Here is a 23,767-nt window from a genome sequence, read left to right on the forward strand (position 1 = left end):
TCTCCATTTAGCTGCAGCTCATTCTATATTCATGTCTAATTCCACTTGTACATAATTGAGCGGCAAAGGCAGCGTGGCAGAATTAAGGTCGGCAATGTTCGCAAACACAAACCTGATGAATTTTACAACACTTCACAGCGCTTTACTGTGTTTAACAGCGTACACACAGACACGCATGGCTGCGCGGGGATACGCCGGATCCGGCTGTCCTACTTCTGGTTCTAATTCACCTCCTCCTCTGTCCTCATTGTTTGGTTTCTCTCTTTGCTCCTCATTTCCTCCCGTTCTGTCCTCTGTCACCTTTCTCCTCCTCCTCTGTCAATCAGTCTCCTCCAGGCTCTTCTAATTTCCCATCACACATATGCAAGTCGACTATTGTGGAACAAGAAAAAGTGAATCTTTCTGGAGAAGATGTGAAACCCGAGTATAAAGTTTACAGAAAGTCTGCAGAGTCTGATGTGAGCGCACAGCAAGGTGTTGTAGATATGTTAAAAGCAAAGTGCATAGAACGTCAGGACCCGACAAAACGTCTGACCTGACTTTCTCCTCTAACTTTGCATTTGTGATTTAGCTTCAGGGTTTGCTGGGGTTGTGTATTCACTTTTTAACAAAAGTCTGAACACTGTGTCAGGACTGATTCATGTGCAGAGTGATGGAAAGCCATTAAGATAACTCACACGGTATCGAAAAGGCTTTTAAGAGCAGGAGCCTCTTACTCTCAGCAAAGACTCAAAGACGTATCGTCAGCTGCAGATAACTGCATCCAGTCCAGTCCACTTTGTGTCGGTGTCGGGCTGAGGCGTCGAGAGGCGAGTGGCACAGATGCCAAGATAAACACGGATCCTTTTCATAACACATTATCAGACACCCGCCCACTCATATTGGGAAGAGACGCAAATGTCAAAACACTCACAGGAGCACGGAGATAACCAGCGGTGTCGATGCAATGAGGCGGTGATGGACGAGGACCGTGTGTAACAGCAACACTGTGGGAACAGTCAGGATCTGTGACCTCTGACCTTATAGAGGAGAAACAGCATAAGAACAGAACACTGAGGAATTTAGAGGTAGAATGAAATTCGGGGGGTTTACCCTCGGGCCCGGTCCATTGGTTTGTTGGTTGTCAGATGGATTACACCTATTGAACAGATGTACATGAAACTTGGTGGAACTGATGGGACATGGGCCAAAGAAAGGACCCACTACATTTTGAGGCGGATCCGGACAAACAAGCAGATCCATCCATCCGTTGACTTCCACTTATTCGCCTGTGTCGTGGAGGTATCTGCCCTAAAGGAATATTCCAGATTCCCTTCAGGTCCGATGGGATGTCCTGGGTGTGCCTTCAACAGAAGGAGGCATCCTGATGAGATGTCCGAACCACCCCAACTTTCCCCTTTTGAAGTGAAGTTGATCTAATGTGATCTAGAATCCTGATCGAGTGGATGTAGCTGTGGTTTCATGTGGGGGGCATTGTTGGGCCTGGTGGACATATGCACTCTGCTGGGTGCCATTCTTGTTGTTGCAAGGTGCTGAAAGTTGTTTCAGTGTGTGGTAGGTGCTTGCACGAGGACAATCTCAGTGTCTGTGCCCATCAGTCAGAGATATGTCCGGTCCAATCTCTCAAAGATGTGTTTATTTATGTTCTCCAGGAAAGAAAGAGAAGAGACAGGCGGCTCTGTTCTCTTGGGCCTTTGAGGTCAAGAAGCTGCCGTTGAAAGACGATCACAGCTCAGCCCGGAGTCTCTGGAGTTTTATGGGTTTGTTGAGTATGTTTGGGAGGGAGTGACTAAGTGCATGTATATGTGTTATATCAGTCAACAGTGCCCTCCTCTGCACAGCAACACGGTCGTCAACATCCCGTCCCTCCACCGTCTCCCTCCCCTTCTTGTCTCTTTACCTCTCTCTACAATAGAGAACTGCACGATCAGCCCTTTTAAAGCTCGTCTGTCTTGAGACATTGAAAGACTGAAATGATTGGAGATGGGTTCACGATAGAATGAACCAATGGAGCGGATAAAATTGACTTTTGCTGGACAACAAAGAAAAATGGAGGTTTTGTTTTTAATGATAACTTACAGGATGGAAACAAGAGATGATAGTATAGTGTTATTGATTAAAGAGCCAGTTGTTGATCAGGGTCATTTATCGACTACTGAAGTGTCTATCGAGAAGGAAAGTCGATCACCAACAACAAACAGACACCCACTGACCACTAATTGACACAAAATGATGAGAAAGACACAACAGAAAGACACAACTGTAGAACAAACCCATGGACTGTTTCTAAAGATGGATGATGCGTCTCCTGAGATATTGAACAAAGAAACACAAACATCCTCAGACGACTACAAAAACTGCAAAGAAACATTTTGTAAATATACACAAACAGAGGGAGACGGTAGATGAGTGCACCCAGGGGCTCGTTGTCTCCAAATCTGTCCATTGTCGGCACTATTCCAAATGTTTTTTGGAAACTTAAGTTGTTAGATTTGGAACAAACAAGTTTCCTTTTTGAGTTATTTCATTGTGAACTTGTGCTTTTGATTTCGGATGTGAAACAGAGCAGTGAACAAGAAAAAAAGAAGAAGCAGGGAAAGAGCTTTGATGCAGAATCTGTATTGGATGTAAATTCCATATCCTTCACATTAAATCCGCTCCAGCCGTGTGTGTGGAGGACGGGACGGTCAGAATGCTGCCATGGCCTCTGTCTCTCTGGGATTATTAGCAGCGGTGGCTAACAGAGCGGAGAATGGAGTAGCCCACAGCAATCTAGCAGTGGTGAATTGAAATGCCAGGCAAACCAATTATGTTGTCAGCACACACAGTGACGAGAGTGCACTACTGCACCGCTGTGATCATTTTAGTCTGAAACTCAGGCAGGACACATGCACACAAACACACACACGCACACGCACACACACACACACACACACACACACACGCACACATGTGATGGCCCAGAGCCCGATAAATAAAGCTCATCTCGTCTCAGCAGCTCATTGCCCTGTCAGGCCAAATAAGGAGCCCTCATTTCCCCTCAAACACAGACACACACACACACCGCTGAAGCACACAAACAAATGAATACTGATATGCAAACAGACACAAACTCGCACAACACAATGTCAATGCTGCTTTCTAGAGCTGTGTCGCAAAACACACACACACAAACGTGCACGCAGAGCCATTACATTAGTGCAGAGAGATGCAGCATGGTATACTTGTGACAGAGCGATTAGTCAATCCCATACCCACAATGCACTGGAGTGGAGAAGGCAATCTCAAGTTCCATGGGACTGGAGATTGTGCATGTGTGGGTGTGTGTACGTTTAGAGAAGGAGAACGATGGAACGACGTTCACTTGCACATTTATGAAATGTGAGACTATTACGTGTTTTACAATCTGGGTTATTTTGCAGGAAAAATCTGGTAAATAGTGTGTGTGTGTGTGTGTGTATGTGCATATTCCCTGGTGTGTGTTTGTGTGTTGGACCACAGTGTGTGTGGCTGTACATTAGCACCCAGGGAGCTCAGTAAAAAGACGACTGTTGGTGTAAAGATTGACTCGGCCCTGAGCCAGGTCAAGTGAACGTGCTGTGAACGCTGCTCTGGGAGAAGAACCCGTTAGACTGAAAGCAGAGGTGCTCACTCACATGACAGATCTGTTCTGCTCTGGAGTGTTTGTGGAGAGAGCTTCACATGTGAGGGAACATGAGGGGAGAGCTTCACATGTGAGGGAACATGAGGGGAGAGCTTCACATGTGAGGGAACATGAGGGGAGAGCTGAACATGTGAGGGAACATGAGGGGAGAGCTTCACATGTGAGGGAACATGAGGGGAGAGCTTCACATGTGAGGGAACATGTGGAGAGAGCTTCACATGTGAGGGAACATGAGGGGAGAGCTTCACATGTGAGGGAACATGTGGAGAGAGCTTCACATGTGAGGGAACATGTGGAGGTCGATTGTATGTGATATATATATATTTGTATTGTATATAATAAAAATGATATAATATAGTGTTTTTAATTAAATTTGAGGTATAAAGGTGTATGAGTTTGCATCTATGTATAAATATATAAAGCCATATTTTAGTATTTATTATTACATAGATTTTTTTTATATTCAGCACAAGTAAAAAACATATTTACAGATATTTGGAAACTGGATTAAGTGTACTATAGTTATTAATTCATGATTTATGGAGAAGGAGTGAGATTAAAAAGTTTTTAGTTCTTCTCACTACTTCAAAATCTATTTCATGTAGGGTGTTTCTGTGTAGAGTTTGAGAGTTTCCCTGTACTCCTGAATCCTCCCACCCTCCTAAGACGGACCAGAGTTGGGTTAATTGGTTAATTGGCGGCTTTAAATTGTCGATAGCTGTAAAAGTGAGAGTTAGTGGTTGTTTGTTGTATCTTAGTCCTGTGATACGCTGGCGTCCTGTCCAGGTTGTTCCCCCGCCTCTTGCCCAATGTCAGCTGGGATTGACTCCACCTCCCTGCGACCCTCAAAAGAAAACACCGTATAGATTTTGGACGGATGGATCCAGGTGGATATTTTTAGGGACTAGGCTCTTGCACATCACTGCACATGCACCAGTGGACAGAACAACGGTTACTGACTTGGGTTCTGCTTTTATCCATCAAAAATAAAAGCCAGGCGCCCGTGTGGCTCCTCTGCACATTTAAAGCTCTGCACGGCACAAAACAATGCCAGGCACTGGAGCGGATGGACGTCTTAAACTGTCAGCAAAGTAACAGCCCTAAGTCTAATGGCTGTCTATAAATGACACTGTGGATGTGTCTATATATTCACAGAGGCAGTTATCAGCTTGTAGATGTTCTTCTGCCTCACCGGACCACTCTCTGCCCCCCCCCCCCCCCCTGCTGAAAGTGGTCCTGATGCCTCTATATTGATAGCCACCTGTAACCGGCCATTTCAGTCACCTCTTTCTGATGAAATATGGATGCATGCATTCGCTCTGTCTCCCTCCACCCTCTTCTCTAAAAGTGTCCCTCATGCCTATTTATTGACGTTCCCAAGAGTTATCAGTCGGGAGCCTGCTGTCCCCGCGCTCCGCTGTTTTCCTGTTTTATTAGCAATGTGTTTTCCTGGCTGATGAAATATGAATGTTTGTCCTTTTCCCTCTCTACCACTTACCACTTGTTTTAGCCAAGTGTCTCTCCCTGGTGAAATATGGATGCCCGTCCCCTCTTCCTCTCCACCACTTACCGGGTGTCTCAGCTGTGCATCGCCGTGGGATGAAATATACATGTCTGTCCCCTCTCGGAGCTGGGAATGCAAAATGTTATCTATCCGTTACATGGGGAATGATGTCCGTCCTCAGTGTTGTATGTGTTGTTTTGACTCGTTAAGTGATAAGTGTACATTATCAGATTCATGGATGCTCACCATGTCTTCGACAGGCACATTGAAATAACTCTCAATGAAAACATGAACCAGAAAAATGATTCGTGTCAGTGACAAGCAGAGGTTCAACCATAGTACTGGTGTCTACCTAGTATTTACCAGTACATGGCTACAATACTACATATGTGTGCATGTGTGTCCTTGTTGAAGTTCTAAAACTTCTTAAATCAAAGCAAAACAAAATTTAGTGAAATCTTTTCTACGTGTTCCCTTTGCAGATTTAAATGTTTTAAGATTTTATGAAATACTGATTTCACCTTCCAGATAATACATCTTTAACAACACATGTTAAACTTGCACTGAAACAAGAACGATCCCCGCTGTCTGTCACAGTATTCTTTGCTGTGCACCTACTCTTTATCTTTCCCATTGAAATTGCATTAATAAAACAACAAGTCCCTCTTTCTCCTCTCTTCTTTTCTGATGACTTGACAGTGATCTATGAACTGTGACTCAAAAGGGAAACTCATCTAAAATCTGCTGTGGGAAAATGGACGGATATTAAAGAATAAATAAAACAAACTTTCTTCCACATCAGGACACAAAAAGCTGCACGAAGACGTCTTTAGGTCCATCTGCCAATCTGAAGCGTCAGCTGTTTTCTCTGAGTGCTGCGCTTCTCCTCTCTGTCACTTTCATCCCTGTTTTGTCGTTTCCCTCCATCTGACGGGATGAGAAACGTGGCGGTGACATGCATGTATTATTAAACCGCTGTGTGTTTCTGCTATAATGGAACAAAGTGGGAAAGTGTTCACGGTGCTATATCCAGATCCCTGTCGCTTAAACACACACTTCAAGGCCGCGTGTCAGGAACAAAGCTGAATCACCAACACACACTCGTACGCACCAGATAAAAAGCTCAAGACTCCGACAAGTGGTTTACTCATGTGAGAAAGGAATTGTGGGTAATGTCTCTATACTTTCCACTACACACACACGCTGGCAGTTTTCTGCAGAAATCAGCACATTGAACTAATCCATTAGCCTTTGCTGTTGGGAGAGAGAAACAGAAGTGAACTCAGCTCGAAGACCCAAAACTTCCCTCTTTTTTTTTTTTTTTTTAATCATCTCTCGAAGAAGCATCCCCTCTTCCCTCCACAGTGCAGTGATGAAAGAGAGAGGGGGCACACTGAGGTGAAAGTGATGAGGAGAGAGAGACGGGGTGAGAGCAAACAGAAGGAAAGAAAAAGGAGGATGGAAGGGATTTTCTCCTTTACTGCTTCAAAATGGTCTTTACATCCATCAGAGCCTCCACACAAATATATGACGATGGGAGGAAATGTAAAATGAAGACAGATGGAGATAAGAGTGTAGGAGGAGAGGGAATATTCAGATGAAACAAAGTGAGAATTAACACTTTTTAAACTTTCTTAAACTATTTATTTATTTAGCACCACAAGCTTGAGAGGTCGTTGCTATTTTCTGTTGGCGTTGATATTTTTTACAGATAGAGAAAAGCATTCATTGCCAATTTGTCATATTTGAGAGGATTTTGCTCACGTGTTTTTTAAAGTAAATAATTGTGTTTCATTTGTCATGAGACACTTTCGGAGAAGATTCCTCCCCTTTGCCACTGTGGTAGAAACCTGAATTAATCAAGGAATCGTCTTTCCAATTAAATTAAATAAATATAGTAGATGCCAAAACAATTATTTGATACTATTCAAATGTTTGTATTTCTTCACTTTAGCTTCCTCTCTGTCTTTACCATTAACTGTACACTGATTTTCACGTTGTTCCCACTTCTGAACCACTTGCAGTGAATTACCGAACACAGGCCTCACAGGTTCACCTGTCAAGTGCGTCTCCAGTGCGAGCGCTGCAGAGCTGCCTGCTGGGAAAGATTTCAGCAACATTTTAATGAGCGGCTGCAACAGCACCTGTCTGTAAGAGCCCGAACAACGACCTTATTAACCACCTTTTGATCATGTCTGTGTACCAACAGGAAATTGATTTCCTGTGTCGGCCGAACAAAAAAGGCTGAATTTGCTGACTCAGCGATGATAAGAGACAGCCTGGGCCTGCTGCTCGATAACTCAATAGGCAAATGTGTGAACCTCGGTGGTTGTAAATGCTGCTTTGGACTCTATGAACGAGCCTGCTGAAAACTGCAAACTCACATATATCAATACTATATCCATGTACAAAGATTTGGACATTTAGGCCTGATGTTGGCACGGCGGCTGCAAAATGTTCGTTTCCCCACCAATTTAAATTCCTTTCAAGTTCCTTCGTAGTGCCGAACATTTGTCTTAAGTTTTAGATCATCCTACTGAGGGAAGTCGTCATTCCGCCCGCTGTGATTATTTCATCTGCAACTTTTCCCCCCAAAAATATTATCTGCAGTTTCCATTTAGAACTCGGTTATTCAAATATTAATCAGGATTTCTTTTTCCTCTTCTCCACTGAGCATTAAAATGTGATGGGTTACCCGGCAAAACAATTTCCCACGTTCATTTGTATGTTATCAAAAGTTTTGCAGCAGACTCCTTAATTACACAACAACTTATTAATGAAGATCAGTAGAGGATGAAAAGTTGCAGCACGTTTCTGGTGTTTGGGGCGTCATTTATTTACCAGCCAGCCGGGTGACGGTAAAGGTCTTTATATGCTTCGTGCTCATGTATTCATATTTAATCAAACTCTCTTAAACAGATCATTTCCACTGCGTTTTATCACCCATTGTCTTTAATCAATGCCGTTTCACCGCGGCCGCTCGCCGATCCCCATTCACCCACAACGCCGCGATGAAATTAGACCAAATTCTAATTAAAACGCCAGCACTTAATGGGAGCCTGTCAGTTGTGTCAGTGCAGCTAAATTAACCACGATGTTACGTTTATCGCTTAAATGAATTACAAATGTTTTACTTTTTGGAGAATTAAGGCCTCGCTTTGTGTACGAGGAACACGAGCTGCTCTCGCTCGTCCCTCGCTCATCCCTCGCTCATCCCTCGTCTTTCAGGGATATTGATCAGGACAAAATCGATGGGACAGTTTGCACTCGCGCTGATGTTCTCAGTCCATCAGTTAGATTTAATCTCGCCGCCGACTATGAGTCATTTGTTAGCGACCGAAAGCTGTTTATCACCACTTCTCCCTCTCATCATTCTCATGCTTTCATTATTTCTTGTTTCTCATCCCCCCACTCCGTGGTCTCTACACCTTCATCCCCCCCCCCCCCCCCCCCCTCGTGTCTCCTCCCTCTCTCCTCCTCCTGCAGGTATGTGTGTGATTAGAGAAGGTATATTTGTCAAAGTGCCAGCTCTGACTTCCAATTATTGCCTTATGTCCCCCCCCCCCCGCTTCTCCTCTTCCACCGTCTCTTATTCTATTTTCCCCTTGATCTCTACCTCCTCTCTCCTTTTCTTTTCGCTCCCCCCTTCTCTCCCGATGGACTCAGACTTATATCACCATTAGTCAGGGAATTAGGCAGAAAGATAAATTGGAAGAAAATCAGCTTTCCTTAGAGAACTTAATTCTGTCCCTCTATCACACCATCGCTACCCCCCCCCCCCCTCCAACTGTCTCATCTACATTCATTTTATCACACCATTATTATTCTCCCCCTCTCTCTCTTTCTCCCTCTCTATCACTCCATCACAATTTTCCACTCTCTTCTCGCTGCCTCGGTGACAGACTAATTTCAAGTTGTTTTAGCATAGTTAATGAACGCCCACAGCTCCTGACTCTGATTTTCCAAATGACAGGGGGGCTACAGGGAGAACCACTTACGAGGAAAAAAAAACCCTGACTGCTAACAGAGCTCGGCTTTTACGAATAAACATGAATATTCACAGCAAATGTCATAAGTTTGGACAGAAACGTCTGCAGAGACTCTATCCAGCATACATTTAGTTGATTTTTTTATTTTTTTTTTTAGGATGACTTGAGATTTGAAAAAAAACAAGCTTTACATTTTGCTCATGTTCAACAAACACTGCAAAGCCTTTTTCTGCGGGTAACATCCGAGGAATTGGATGCGAAGTTTGTCTTTCACACTTAAAATGGGTGAGAAGTTGATGATCAGCTCACGATTCTTTAACAGCTGATGAAAGCCGTCAGAGATTAAAACCTCAGGTGGAGACGTTCGAAAGAGAGATTTCACGGTGGACTGTCTCCACTCGTCTCACTGAATCACACAAACACAGATCACAGCTATCACATGGACAATTATGCTAATTCTTGAATATTATACAGCATCATTTACTAGATCAAGCTGTGAGTCGTAGAAACCATAAAAGCTGTTTTAATAACCATGTATGCAGTTAAACAGCAGGAACATGCACAGAGTTCAAACCCAAATGAACATGTGAGGAATGTTTCGCTCTGATAAGATTCAATATGACAAGATGTATAGAGGACGTCTCTCGCTGCCAAGAAGGGCTGATGCATCACGACGCTCGTTTCAGATGGATTATGACACAGTGGAAAACATCATATATCAACAGCACAAATTAAAAAGCTTTTCTCATATTGATGTTTCACGTTTACTTTACATACGATCTCGACGGTGGTCGATGTGGTTGTTAGAGGCTTTAGTTTCATCTTTTAAAGTGAGCGCAGCTTTCTAGATTCCCACTCACGGAAAGACGCCGGGGGTTGGAGGCCGCCCGCGTCCGATGAGGGTTAACTTTTTAATTCTACGTAGAAATGTCCCAAACTGTTGACTCTACTCAGACATTGTCCCTTCAGGGTCCAAGACTGTTTGAAACACTAGGTTTCCATAGTTTACTTTTGATTTACAGGTTTAAAAAAACTCTTTATTTAATTCTCACCAATAAACTTTAATGATAAACAACTGATTAGTCTTTTTTTTTGGTACATTTTTAATTATAATTGTAAATATTAGATAATGGTGTTTTTTTGTCAAACAATACTTTATTTGAGTGAAAGGTGATTGTGATAGGAACAATACAGAAACCTAATTACTTATGAACAGATGCATAAGTGGGCAGAAACCCTACAAAGTGTGTTTATAAATACTTTTCTGCACCCAGTACACACACACACACACACACACACACACACAGAGCGGAGTATACTAATAAATAACTTTTGGCCTGACAGCGTACATCTTCACGCCCGCATGCACAACAGACACCTGGAGAAAACTTTAGGTTTAAGAAATATACACCTACCAACTCCCAGACAAGTAAACATGTCAACACACACTAACAAAGCAGCTGTAAAACTCTTTTATTTGACCATCTGGTGGTCTGACATGTTTATTGGGCATCATAACCTGGCAGCTCTTTACTAGCCAGGACGAGGCATTCGGCTCTGAGAGTGTGTATACATTTGCAAATGTGTAGTCGGTGCAGCAGTGGGGTGTGTGTGTGTGTGTGAGCTGATGTTGTGTGTACCTGTAAATGTCATTTTCAAATACCTGACGTCCTGTTTGTATGTTTACTGTGCGTCCACCTCGGTGTTTGTTTCTACTAGTGGACGATTGGAAGTGGCTGTTGCAAATGTGCTAACATTCTGTGTGTGTGTGTGTGTGTGTGTGTGTGTGTGTGTGTGTGTGTGTGTGTGTGTGTGTGTGTGTGTGTGTGTGTGTGTGTGTGTGTGTGTGTGTGTGTGTGTGTGCGTGTGTGCGTGTGTGCGTGTGTTTGTGTTAGGTGAGCAATCATCAACAAAGGATCAATCAGCCCAGGGTGTCTCTGTCTCTAATCATGCAGAGAGCCCCCATGGACACTTGTGTGTGTGTTGTTGTTGTTGATTGTCTGTTTGTGTCCAATCAGCCAGAGAGCCATGATGAACAGTGTCAATGAAGCATTAATCAGTGAACACAAACACACACACACACACACACACACTCACCACATCTGTACACAAACATTCACTCTCAACATCCGTCACTCAAAGAAAATCTTCTCTTCCTCAGAAACATTTATGTTTCAGTTAATTTCCTGTCGTAGGAAGCAGCTCTGTAGTTCCCTGGATTCCTGAGACCATTTTTTTTTTATTTTATTTTTTTTTTACTTAAACCTCGACGTGTATCCATGGAAACGTATCGTTGCGCGCGCGTTAACTGGAAACTCTGTATTTGTCAGCTCTTGTTTGTCATCAGCTGTGACATCGTGGGGTCACATTTGTGGATTTTGGTTTTGACTTGCATTAAAGAACGATGACGTCCTGTGACTCCTGATCCACCAGCACACGGTGGAGGTGTGAGTGCAGGCAGCAGTTCACTACAACCCTCTTTCTCTCTGCGTTCACTAAACCATTCACACTTCTGAGCAAAACCAATCACATTTGCAGGATTTGATCAAATCCCCATTGAAGCTAAACCCTGTCTGAAGAGATCTGTTACATTCTGACGTCTGTTTGACTGTGATATGAGTAAATGTACGATCAGTGGGAGCAACCGAACTGATCAACGCTGCAGAGAGAGAACTATTTTTGCCGACTCTCCTTGAACGCAACCTGACAACATCTCTGTCACAACCCGTGTTCATTATGAGGCTGTTTGTTTCTTACCCTGTGTGAGAGGATGAATCCCTCCAGGAGACAGAGAGCAGTGAAGCCACGACGCGTTGAACGCAACAAGCTAACAGACATTATGAACTTGGGTTGGAATAAATGTCGGAAAGGATAAACAAGGTGAGGAAAGAAAAAGAAAAGTCTAGTCTCAGCTTGAGTTCTGGTGGCAGCTCTGCCAGGTCCAGGTTTTCTTACACATGCTGCTGTTTGGAGTCGCTCATGCAGAACGTTGTGTTTTGAGTTTAATGAGGAAGAAAAACACAGCGAGGCTGTCGGCATCTCGTCATGAACGAGACTAAGAACGCTGCAAATACAAGCGTCAAACAACTCTGAGTACAAACGAGTTCTGATTTGTGTTTGACTCTTGTAATTGGCTTGAAACGACTTTGTTTGATGTGTGTGTTCCTGTGTGTTCTGGTGCCGCAGAGTTTCACAAACAGATGAACATGTAGTGTCGTGAAGCAGGAACACATCCAGAGAATCTATAGGTTCCTGCAGACAAACATGTGACTCTGTTCTTATGTGTGCTAAGTTATGTGAAGCTCAACTCGGCTGTAGGACGTCGTCGTTACGATCAACAACGACACTTACGTTGATCAGATGCAACTTTTCCCTCGTCGCCTTTTTTATTCAAAGTCTATTACGTACGTTTCTGAACCGAGCTCGCCACTGCTCTTCTTTTGGCCCTTAACGACACACATGACGAGCGTGACCCTGAGAAACCTTTCTCCAGATGTGTGAGCCGCAGACAGACAGAGATCCCTGGAATTATTAAATAAAGACCGGTAGAAAACCGTCCCTCACACCTCGAATGTAAGGAGACAAATACAGACGATAATTGCTCAACTGAACGACGACATATTGATCAATCTCTATTGCCTTCATTTGTTAAACTGATATTCAGCCGTTAGCGTAAATCCTTCGTGTCTGTCGTCTTTATTAATAAGGCTTTAAGTGTGATGTGCATGTTTTTGGCTCCAGGCCCGTTTCTGCTTTTTCTATCTTTTGTGCATAAAGAACATGTTTGCTCCCTTTCATGTGCGTTCATGTGCATTTTCTTTCTGGCAACCACAACAAATCTATAGCGACCGCCCCTCCCCTCCCCTCCCGATCCCCAGGCAGCATACAAACGGCTGCTGCATTTTAGTAATTGCTTCTCTCGTGTGGCGAGAGCATTACCTGTCATTCCTTATTGAATTCTGTCCTTCTGTTGTTTCTGCGGCTCTGTGACTCGCTGAGCCACGAGAAACGAGTTAATGTCTCTTTTAGTCACTGTTCTGAGTCTGTACGTGTGATTATTCTCTACATCTGTATGTATACGTGCAACTCGCAGCAATATCCCGAGGGAGAAAAGTGGTAAACATGTGGTTCTGAATTTTAAAAAATAAAGAGCGTAAGAAAGAAAAACACTCGGCCTCAAACAGTGATGGATTTCATTTGCCTGTAGCCCAGCTGCCACGATCAATAGGAATTTGTGGCCTCACGTTAAAGGGAAACTGACATTTTCAATTTTTTTATTTATTTTTTATTTCACTTCAACGCTCAGAAGTTTTCAGAGGGAGAAGGTTACAAGTGTTCACTTCTCAAACGAGCTGCAAACCTGTGATCACTATTAAAACCACATGAAGCAATTAGTTCGTTAGCTCGTTAGCTCGTTAGCTCGTTCACTTTCACTTTGTAAGGATGGACGAAACAGCAGCTCCCCCTGGTGGTCTACCTGCAGTATAGGTCATAACCCCCTCTCCTCCATGTTGGCTAATGGGACATGGATCGAACCAAAAAGTCAAAGTGAAAAAACGATCTTTTCTGTCATATGATGTTAGTTCATATTTCTATTAAGTTTGTTTTTTTAATTATCTGATCATAGAAAAAACGAGGTGAAGCCTCATGATTGACAGCTGCTGAGACTGACTGGGACGAATGGACGGACTTGTCCAAACATGCTCAGCCACTACTGGTCTAATTTGAAATACTGAATGTTTGTTTTCCTTCCTTCGAGAAAGTTTCTACTGTTTCTATTTATTTGCAGGTTGTTTCGCAGAGTTTTAAAACATAATTAGAACAATTGCAGAAAGAATTTAAGCATCGCCGTTGACTTACGCTTTAAAGAGACCAATTTGAAAAGTCACCTGACAGTTTGTGTTTGAGGTGCAACGAAGATTCTTCAGATTTTTGTTTGCATGTTGCATTTGAGCTGCAGCGTAAAACTATCAGATGTTATTTTAAAATGAAACTCAGATATCTGAGTCTGCCTCGTGTGTCTCTGTGACCCCCCCCCCCCCCCCCCCCACACCTCTTACCTCCTCACCTCAGCGAGCTTTCATGTGCTGCTGCTTGAAAGTGAAGAAAGTTAAAAGGAGACGGATCTTTTGTCCTTTTCTCTGCACAGAGGTGACTCATAAAGCTGCGTTTACACTTGATGGAAGGAACATTATTCCCTCATAGACATGTAGGGTTTTTATTTTTAGTCCAGGGTTGGAGTTCCACCTACTGCACATTATACAGATGGAGATGTTTTTGTACACGATTGTTTTCCTTTTCATCTAATTATGCTCCTAGTAATAACTGTATTCACATGCTTTCATTCACTTTGGCTGGATTTCTGTTTCTGAACAGAGAGGATCAATGAGGGTTTTCAAAACACGTTTGAGGTTGTCTTGGAAATCAACAATCGCTGTTGACGCCTTGTCCTCGTAGGAGTAAACACAATCAGAACAATTAACCCCCACATGGTTTCTCTCTAGCTGCTGTAGCCTCAGGGTGTAGTTAAGGTTTTGTGGATGTGAACAACAGCAACTCCAGCTAAACCCTGTAGATTCAACTTTGAGTCCATTTTAAGAAGTGCCGAAGGTGTGAATAAACATTTCATCTTCTTCACCGTTCATCAGACTGACACAGGTTTGCGAGGAAAATACATCTGCCTGCGTGTTGTTAGCGCACAAGTGCATTTAGGACACGTCCACAGAAAAGTTGAGTCAAATCATTTTACTTGACGGTTTTGTTTCTCATCGTTATTCATGAGACTGTGACTGAAGGAAGAGTCGTTCAGCTCAGATTAGGTGAGGGTTGTTTTTTTTGTTTTGTTTTAGATTAAATATAATTGAATTTAAACGATTCCATTCCCTCCTGTTCTTCATTACATGCCGGCAGTTTACTGAGAGATTAGAAAACTGATGACTAAACAGCGGAGATGAAAATAATGCGAGCACATCCAGGTCCCTGAGAAGCACAACACAGAAGACGCAATCTGTCTTTGCCATTTAGGAGCATTTTGGAAATTTAAATCCTGTGTGTCACCGTCTAAAGTGGATTTTACAGTTTGTCGGAGGATAAATCCTAAATATAATCACACAGAGGGAGACTGCATGAAAATTAGGGGGTGAAACTTTGCCATGACAATCCATGCATGGTAATGGGTGATTCATCACGACTTCTTCTCCCCTGCCCTGTCATCACTAATGCATGGTGACAAAGACCGATCTGGATATTGTGAATTAAAGGTGAGGAGGCAGAGGAAGCCTGATAGTCATCAGGTCGGTGCGAAGTGGACATAATGTAATGTTTGTTAATATATAAAGATGGATGACAAACTGAAGCCACATCATCTCTATAGCCCCCTCATGGTTGGCTGCGGTAAAGTGTATATATATATACAGTATATATATATATATGTTAGCGGATGGAACATGGACCAAACTTTAAAGTCAAGTTCTCATTGTTTTATTTTCACACTGAATTGTTCAAGTGTTCCTGTTTCTGATGAGTTTGGTTTCCAACAATTATTTGATGGTACAACAATCAGCTGAAAGGTCATGATTGACGGCTGAGATCGGTCGAGCGCATGGATCCACTCTGGCTCAGATGGCGGAATTCCTCTCTGGGATATTTAATCTACCGTTAGGGCAAACAAAATATTACCATTTCTGCTTAAAATAATGAATACTGCATTCATACATGGGCATGTACTAAGTTTCGTTCTATGTCGAAAGCAGTTTTAAAAACTCCTACAATGTGTTTCAGTTTCATAAAGTTAGGGGATTCGGTAGAGAGGCTTTTAAATAAGAATAAATGAATGGGGCAGAAACAAAAATCACTGGATCCTCCATTTCCCATGATGCAATTTATCAATGTCTTGCATGGGACCCTCTCTGCCTGTTAAAATACCCATGTCCTTCAAACTCCACACTTCCAATTTGTAGCCTCAGTGCACATGCTGCGATACCCGAGTGACATCGTGGGGGTTATTTCCTCAGATACGACAGAGATCCCGCAGAGTCACAGAAGACATTACTGTTATAACTGTTTTGACAGGACGAGTCTCACGCCCCCGATAAGGTGACATGAATATTTAAGAATCGGCGGAGTGCCCTTTTAACTTTACTTTTCAGTCATCTGTGCAAAAAGTCTTTCTCTGGTTTGGGCCATTTATCCACATCCATGAAAGATTTAGGAGCTAACTATGGCTGAAGTGTCCGTGGTATTTCACCGCATAATATTCTTTCTATACGAAAGCCCATAAAATGGTGGTTATATACTGTAATAGCAAGGTTCTGAAGAGAAAAGTAGTAAATTAAGTGACAGCTGTTAGAAGCCGGAGCCTTGGAGAGTAGAAGTGAGGTCAGAGAAGTTGAGAGTGGCGTCCTGTCACACAGCAGCGGCAGCCCTGAGCCAGGATAGCAGCGTGACAGTGAGTGATAAATTGAACATCACTGTACGGTTCTCTGAAGCACCTTCAGTCTCTCCACTTAAAGTTTTAAACTTCCTGCAGCAGAATGTGACCGTGCACCGGGCTGTGAGCGACTTTGTCACGGGGCTCCACAAAATGTAGCTATAATAGGTCCTGGGAAATAAAGCTCGAGGTTCCTCAGAGGTAGTTTTAAAGGTTAACAGTCAACAGAAACAGGTCTGTGTGACTGGATACCACTTGATAATACTGATATCTTCAAGGACCTGATCCCTCTTCATCACTCTTCATCGCCTCTTCATCGCTCCTCTCTCTCCTCGTTTGCGTTGAAAAAACGTTAGAATATCCATTAGCCGTCAGATACACTGCACTGATGTTGACTCTGATCACGGGCAGGGTGCTCGCAGGCAGGTTTGTTGGGTGATTGATTAAAATGATTGGTTGCCTTGGTTGACAGTTTCCTTTATTGATCCATTGTAACGTGAAGAGGACTACAACAAATATTTGCTGACCCATCACGCTGTCACCTCACTTCCTGTCATAATTACGACAAACACTAGAGGTCGCCTTGGAATAAGGAACATTTTTAATCCACCTCCAAATTCTTTATTCAGTCGTTTCAGTTGGAATAAAAGAGGAAAATGAAATGTTTGTCAGGACGTATTCTTTTCTCAGTGAGCCCATAGAAAAACACAATTTGTAGATAAGACAGATTTACAGGTGTTGGTTGGCATCTCCGATACGAATACACATATTTCAGAGGAAGGTTTGTCGTGACGTGAGGGATTGAACGCATTTAAGAGCAGAGACAGAAAAGTTTGAAAATAAACACAGAAATGTAAGTGAGGAGTGAAAGAGGAGGTGGAGACGATGGGAGCGGAGGAGGAGGAGGTGCGGTGTCTGTGGTTGCGATCTGTCTCCCACGTCATTTATCACAGAGACAGGTACAGATATGGAGTCTTAGCTTCCCAGCCTCATTACACATTCACTCTGCTTTTCCAGCGCACACACATTTTCATAAACATTCACACAAACTTCACCTCTCTCCGTCTTCGCTCGCTGTTGTTCGCCCACTGTCTCTCCTACCCTCTCTCTCCCTCACACACACACTCAAACAAACATACATTTCAATTAAACGAGGCTCAGCATGATGAATGTGGTTACCTTTTAATTTCAATTATAGCGGCTGTTTAGCTCGTGTAGAAAGCTGCCGTGTGCTCGAGCAGCCTCCGCCAAGCGACGGCTGAATTACAACACGCAACCTGCAGAAACGTGTGCACACAAGCACACATTAGCTAATGCACAGGCTAATATACACAGACGTAAATACGCACGGACAAGGCACACACACACACACACGCACACACTCAAAATTAGATTAGCTAATTTAGTTCTTGTCTGGACACATTTTTCACCTCCGACTAGCTGACGGCTGTTCTAAAACCTATTTAGAGTTTCCACGGGGCAGCGCGGCGTCTCAGCAACTACTGATGATGAGCGGAAACTCATAATTATTGCCCCAAATACAAGCGTTGTTTATTCATTTATGAGTAAGAGACGTCACACGTGAGAAATGAGAGGTGGGGGATCTAATTATCTCTTGGGATTCAGCTAAAATGGATTTTCTTGTAGGCCCTATTTACGCCGACGCAAGTGAAGAGACATTTTAAGTTTGTAACCTACTTTTACAGAATGAGCGGGAGCTGCTCCTGGTTCACATCGGGGACGGTTTGCTGAGCGAGCACGAGCTGTTTCAGAAACATCCTGCGTCGCCTGAGAGCTGCCACGACTTTAAGAGAGGGTCAGATCGGACACCGAGCTTCTCCGTCGTCACACAACTGCCTCTGCTGCACATCAGATGCCACACGTGTTGAATATCGGGACATAGATGACATGACTGAACTCTCTTGACTTTTTAACGATGTGACCTTAGCTTTACTTTTCTCACACTTAAATCTGGGACTGTCCTCGTTTAGTGTCCTTCCACTCACACCCACTAACGTCTGGCTTTTGTCTTCAGTGTTAATGGTTTTAATTATCGTTCGCTCCTGGGTCAAAAGACTCCAGACGCTGACGCTGCACTTTTCCAGGGAAACTTTGTGACGCACAAATAAAACTCTGGGCCCCTGGTGCGTAAATGACCCATCGTACTTTGAGATTCTTTACATTTTTGGAAACAACGTACAACAGAGATTCTTTTTCTTCTATTTTCATGCAGAGCGAGATGCAAAGTTTCCACCATGTTGGTTTCCAGCGTGTTTGTGACGTTGTGTATTATTCACCGGGGGAAAAAAAGGAAAGGCTATCTCGTCTACTGACAACGAGAAACGAGTCGATCGCCTTTTTTTACCCAGTTTCCTCCGTTACTCTGGTTTAAAAGATAATAATCACTTACTTGTTGTCCTGCCAACATCAATGTTAGAAGCAGAAGCAGTTTGTCTTTATTTACTGATTTAAATTGAAACTCTCATCTTCATTATTTGATTGAAAAAGTAAAAATAATCCAACTTATACCAATCAGCGTACTTTTACACATGTTAACATCTGGCTTTGCAGCATGTCAGGACATGAAATCACACTTATTACAATGTGTAATTCAAATATAAATGTGACCGCAAACAATCCGATCTGCATGTCTGATGCACTTTTCAGGGGAATGATTGTGTTTGAAAGTTTATCACTGAATTTATGTAAAATAAACAGTGAAAAGGAGAAAGTTAGGTTTTGATATAATCAGACTTTAAAGTAACAGGAGAAAATCTAATTTCTGCTGCTGCTGGAAAATGGGTCGCGAGTGATATTCACACTCACAGGATGTTCCTTCACCTATGGAGTCAATCGAAGAAGACTGGGATAAATGAATGCACACACACATATACACACACACACACACACACACACACACACACACACACACACATATACACACACATATACACACACACATATACACACACATATACACACACCACCTCCTGAGTCAATCAGAATTTCTCAAACATGCTGCAGGATGAAATCAGCAGTTTCTAACCCACAGTGCTGAGCCTCACTCACTCACACACAAACACACACACACATGTATTTGTACACACAACGTGTACTCAGTCCTCTCAGCTTGTTTCCTGTATGAACTTGGACATGGAAGAAAACGTGTTTTACACAATTCGTTTGGTAGAATTTTGTTATTTTACATGATAATCCAGCTCAGCTACACAACACAACACAACACATGGATGAAGAACGACACAAACGCACACGTCCAGTGGAGTTTTTTAGCTCGTCACAGCTGAGAAATATCAGAAAAGGTTTCTGAAACTTTAGATTTTTAACGTCCCTCAGTGTCACAATCCGAATGTAAACATATGTTCGTGTGGCGACGGGGATTGGACGTGTGAATAAAGTGAGACGATCGGGATTCTGGAGGATTTTGAGACAAGTGTAGGTCAAGTTGCGACAGTGAATACAACACAACCTCCGCAGAGCCAATCACAGAGCAGCGACTCTGGAGCTCAGATTTCATTTCTGCTAACGAAGTTTCCATGTGTTGATTAGAAGAGTTTACCTCGTTAAACCTGATCAAAGCCACACGTGGATCAGTAACCGGATCGCAAATCAGTCTGATTGAATCTTGGGTCAATTTACGCTGGCGTCACCCATTTAGCGTGTGCACGTGCAGCATCACATGCACACTCGCGGATTCTTCAGCACGAACACACACTGTATTTTAAACAATAATCCTTGGTGCCCTATTTTCCTCCCGTAGCTCATTAAGTTCTGTGATGACTCGTGTTGTCATGACGCAGACTTGAAACAACGCAATGCACCCGTTGTCTTTGTCTTTAAAATTAAAAATGGATGTTGGTGCAGTTGAGCCTCATCACTGTGAAGCAGCAGACTTTCACTTGTGTTTGTTGTTCCGTGCTCATAAGAATGTGTTTCTGCCGCGTGTTCACTAAAACTCTGTAAACACGGCGGCTAACGCATACAAAACATGGCTCTTGTTCAAATACTGTCATTCTTAAAGCACTGATACTGAGACATGGAGCGTAGTGATGGCAGGATATCGTGATACAGGACGAACCGTGCAACACACGTGATGGAGACACACAAATAACCATTAGATGTGTTGAGTGAAAACCCTCGACAATAGGAAAATGGTTGTGTGTAGTGGATACGACTTTTTAGATAATTCAGGAACATGTTCTCATAACACCTGAATATGTGAATGTGTATGAATGAAGTGTGCATGTGGAGGGTCATGGGAGGTGACCCACTTACTGCAGGTTTATTCAGATCCCACAAAAACCAATCTGTGTGTGTGTGTGTCTGTGTGTGTACGTGTGTGTGTACTTCCAGTAATGCTGCAGCAGCTTTTATTAAAATGAAGGCTCTCATCCCCACGGAGAGCCGGAGAGTGGGATGTTCAGGGGCTGGTGGAGGTGAGGAGGAGTAAAGGGGATGAGTTGGAGTTGGTCTGCACAGCATCTGTGTTGTGTGACAGTCAGACCAGGACATGGCTGCAAATCAGTATTTTAGTGTCTGTTCAATTGATTCTGAGTTCAGAGGGACGGAGAGAATTCTCATCTTCACCTGCAGTCGTTCTGTTCCAGTTGTTTTCAGGCTTCAGGTAGTTTCTGAAACACACACGTGGACACAGTAAATGAAACAGAACAATGTTCTTTATAAGACTAGATATGTTTTTGCGCTTCGTCTTCGTCCTCTCCTGTGTGTCGGAGTGCACTTCCTCCCGTTTGCCGAGCACAACGAGCCTGTTTGCTGCAGTCAGAGCAGAAAAGTGGCGACGGCTGACAAACACGTCGCTCCCGCTCCGTCTTCCTCACTCCTCTCTCTCTGACAAGTGACAACAACATCACTGTGTTTCCCCGACTTTCTCAAATTTGTCATTTTCTTTTCCTCTCCCTCTTTGTCTTTCACCACTTTCTGTGCTGCCTCTCGGTAACTGACACTTTGTCTTTGTCACCTCACCGATCTACCCTCCGTCTTCCCGACAGTCATCCCTATCTCCACTTCTCTCTGCTCCATATTGACAGCTGTCCCATAGCATCAGCGCCGTAACACTCTCCAACCATCCGTCCTTCCCTTCATGCCCTCCTCCTCCTCCTCCTCTTCTTCCTCCTCTTCCTTGATATTGACAGCTGTCATGAACCATTGACGCAGTAAAATCTAGTTTTTAGTGACAACTCTGCTTATTTAAGTTTTGCAGCCCCTGATCATATCCCACCCCGGGATCTTCCATCTGATGTGATGAGTCACAGAAAGACAACGTTCCATCATTCTTCATCTTCTTCTACTCTGGGCCTCGTACTTTCCTCCTCTTCCTCCTTGTCTTTTTTCCTCCTCCTCCTCCTCCTCCTCTCAAGGATTTACTGTCATCCCCTTACATTTAGTTTAAATTCTGCACAGGCCTGTGTGTGTCTGTGTGTATGTGTGTTTGAAACTTTCCTCTTCCCTCAGCAATTCATGTTGACAAGGTTTGAAGCGAACGCTGGTGTGGAGACGTGTCCTCACATGCTCCATCCTCTCTCAGTCTCTTTTTCTCCACTTAGTTTTCAATGATGTTTCATCATTGGAGAAAAGAGTTATTCAGATGTTGACCATAATCCCGCTGGGGTTCATTCCTGTTAACATGTATACATGCACCATTGCTACCCTGGGGCCGAGGCTCCCTGTTGGCATCAATAATTCAACTGAGTGAATATTTTCCTTCATTCTCTCTGTTTTAAAAACACAACGATGGAGAGCAAGTCACCAAGTGTGAGGGATTTGTGTTAAACCTGCTAAACCTGGATTTAAATGATCCTGAAACCAAGACAACGACAGAAAATATAAAAAAAAACCTATTCACACTTCATCCAGATCAGTTCACAAGTGGTCCTCAGGTGTAGGAAGGTTTTTCTGCCCAGTAAGAAGAGAAACACTTCAGTGTCCTGTCACAATTCAAGGTGATTGGTTTAAGATTCTGCGTTGTGAGGAGGTGTGTCAGTCTCAGCCCTGCCTCCGGTGGACGACCTTTCACGCTGTGTCCGTGCATTCTGCTGCAAGCGCCGCATGTCACGACCTTTAACAGTTCTGTAAACAGAAATCAGGGAGCTGCAGATTGTGCTGCACAGACGGAGACAGGGAGCAGCGGTCCATCATTTAAAAAACCGAAGTGGGAAAAAGAGGAAACGATATTATTCTCCCCAAGTGTACGGCTGTGACCTCAGGTGAAGGTCGTTGAGAGAATCTGTGACTCGAATCCATGAAAATAATGTGAAGTTTGTTTAAATCGTCACATGTTGTCACAGAATAACATCAAAACATATTTGTTCCATGTTCCTTCATCTCATCTTTTGTGATTGTGATTTTCTCACGATGCTTTTGGAATTATTATTATTTCAGTTTCTTTTTTCCACATGTTGCGTTTAAAAAAAAAACAAGTTAGAAAATTGCCTTTTTCTTTCTGTCGTCTTGTTGCGTCACTCCAGCAATAAATCAAGCTGTGTGAATAAAGTGAAAAAAGCAAATAAAGCAGCATGGGAGTTGAGATAACCTCTGTTTGTGTGTTTGTGCATGTGTGTGTGTGCGTGTGTGTGTGTGTGTGTATACGCCTGAGGGCAGCCCTCTGAACCCTCTTTCTTTCTTTTTCTCTTTCGCTCACAGAGTATAAAAATAATGTAGAGCGGGCGGGACAGGTGAGAAAGTGATGCGCTGAGTTTACAGGCGATGTGAGCTGACTGTGAAGCAGAGAGGGGAGAGAACATCACATGTTGGATTCACTACAATCATCTCAAGACTTCGCCTCGTCGACAGTGCAGCGGTTTTTATTATAATCAGCGGAGACATATTGGTATTATCCAGTTCAGGATTCATAACAACTTGAAAATCTCAAGTCGAGTCTTGAATCTGATAAAAAATTTAATATTCTGAGTAAAAGGCCTCAATGTAATTTAAAGACTGCATCTCTTTGCAGTGATATAAGTTATAATCCTGATTTCATTTTAATAATTGGAGGAAGAATAGGAAGTAAAAAGAAGAGCAAGTGATGATGCACGAAAAGAGAAGACAAGACTTGTCTTATATATCTCCTACTTCCTCTGTTCCTACTTTACTCCCTCGTTTCAGAGCAGGAGACGGCGACAGGCGGCTCTTTATGTTTCATCTTG

This window comes from Paralichthys olivaceus, chromosome 14 (genome assembly GCF_024713975.1).
Source record: "Paralichthys olivaceus isolate ysfri-2021 chromosome 14, ASM2471397v2, whole genome shotgun sequence".
Lineage (NCBI taxonomy): Eukaryota > Metazoa > Chordata > Actinopteri > Pleuronectiformes > Paralichthyidae > Paralichthys > Paralichthys olivaceus.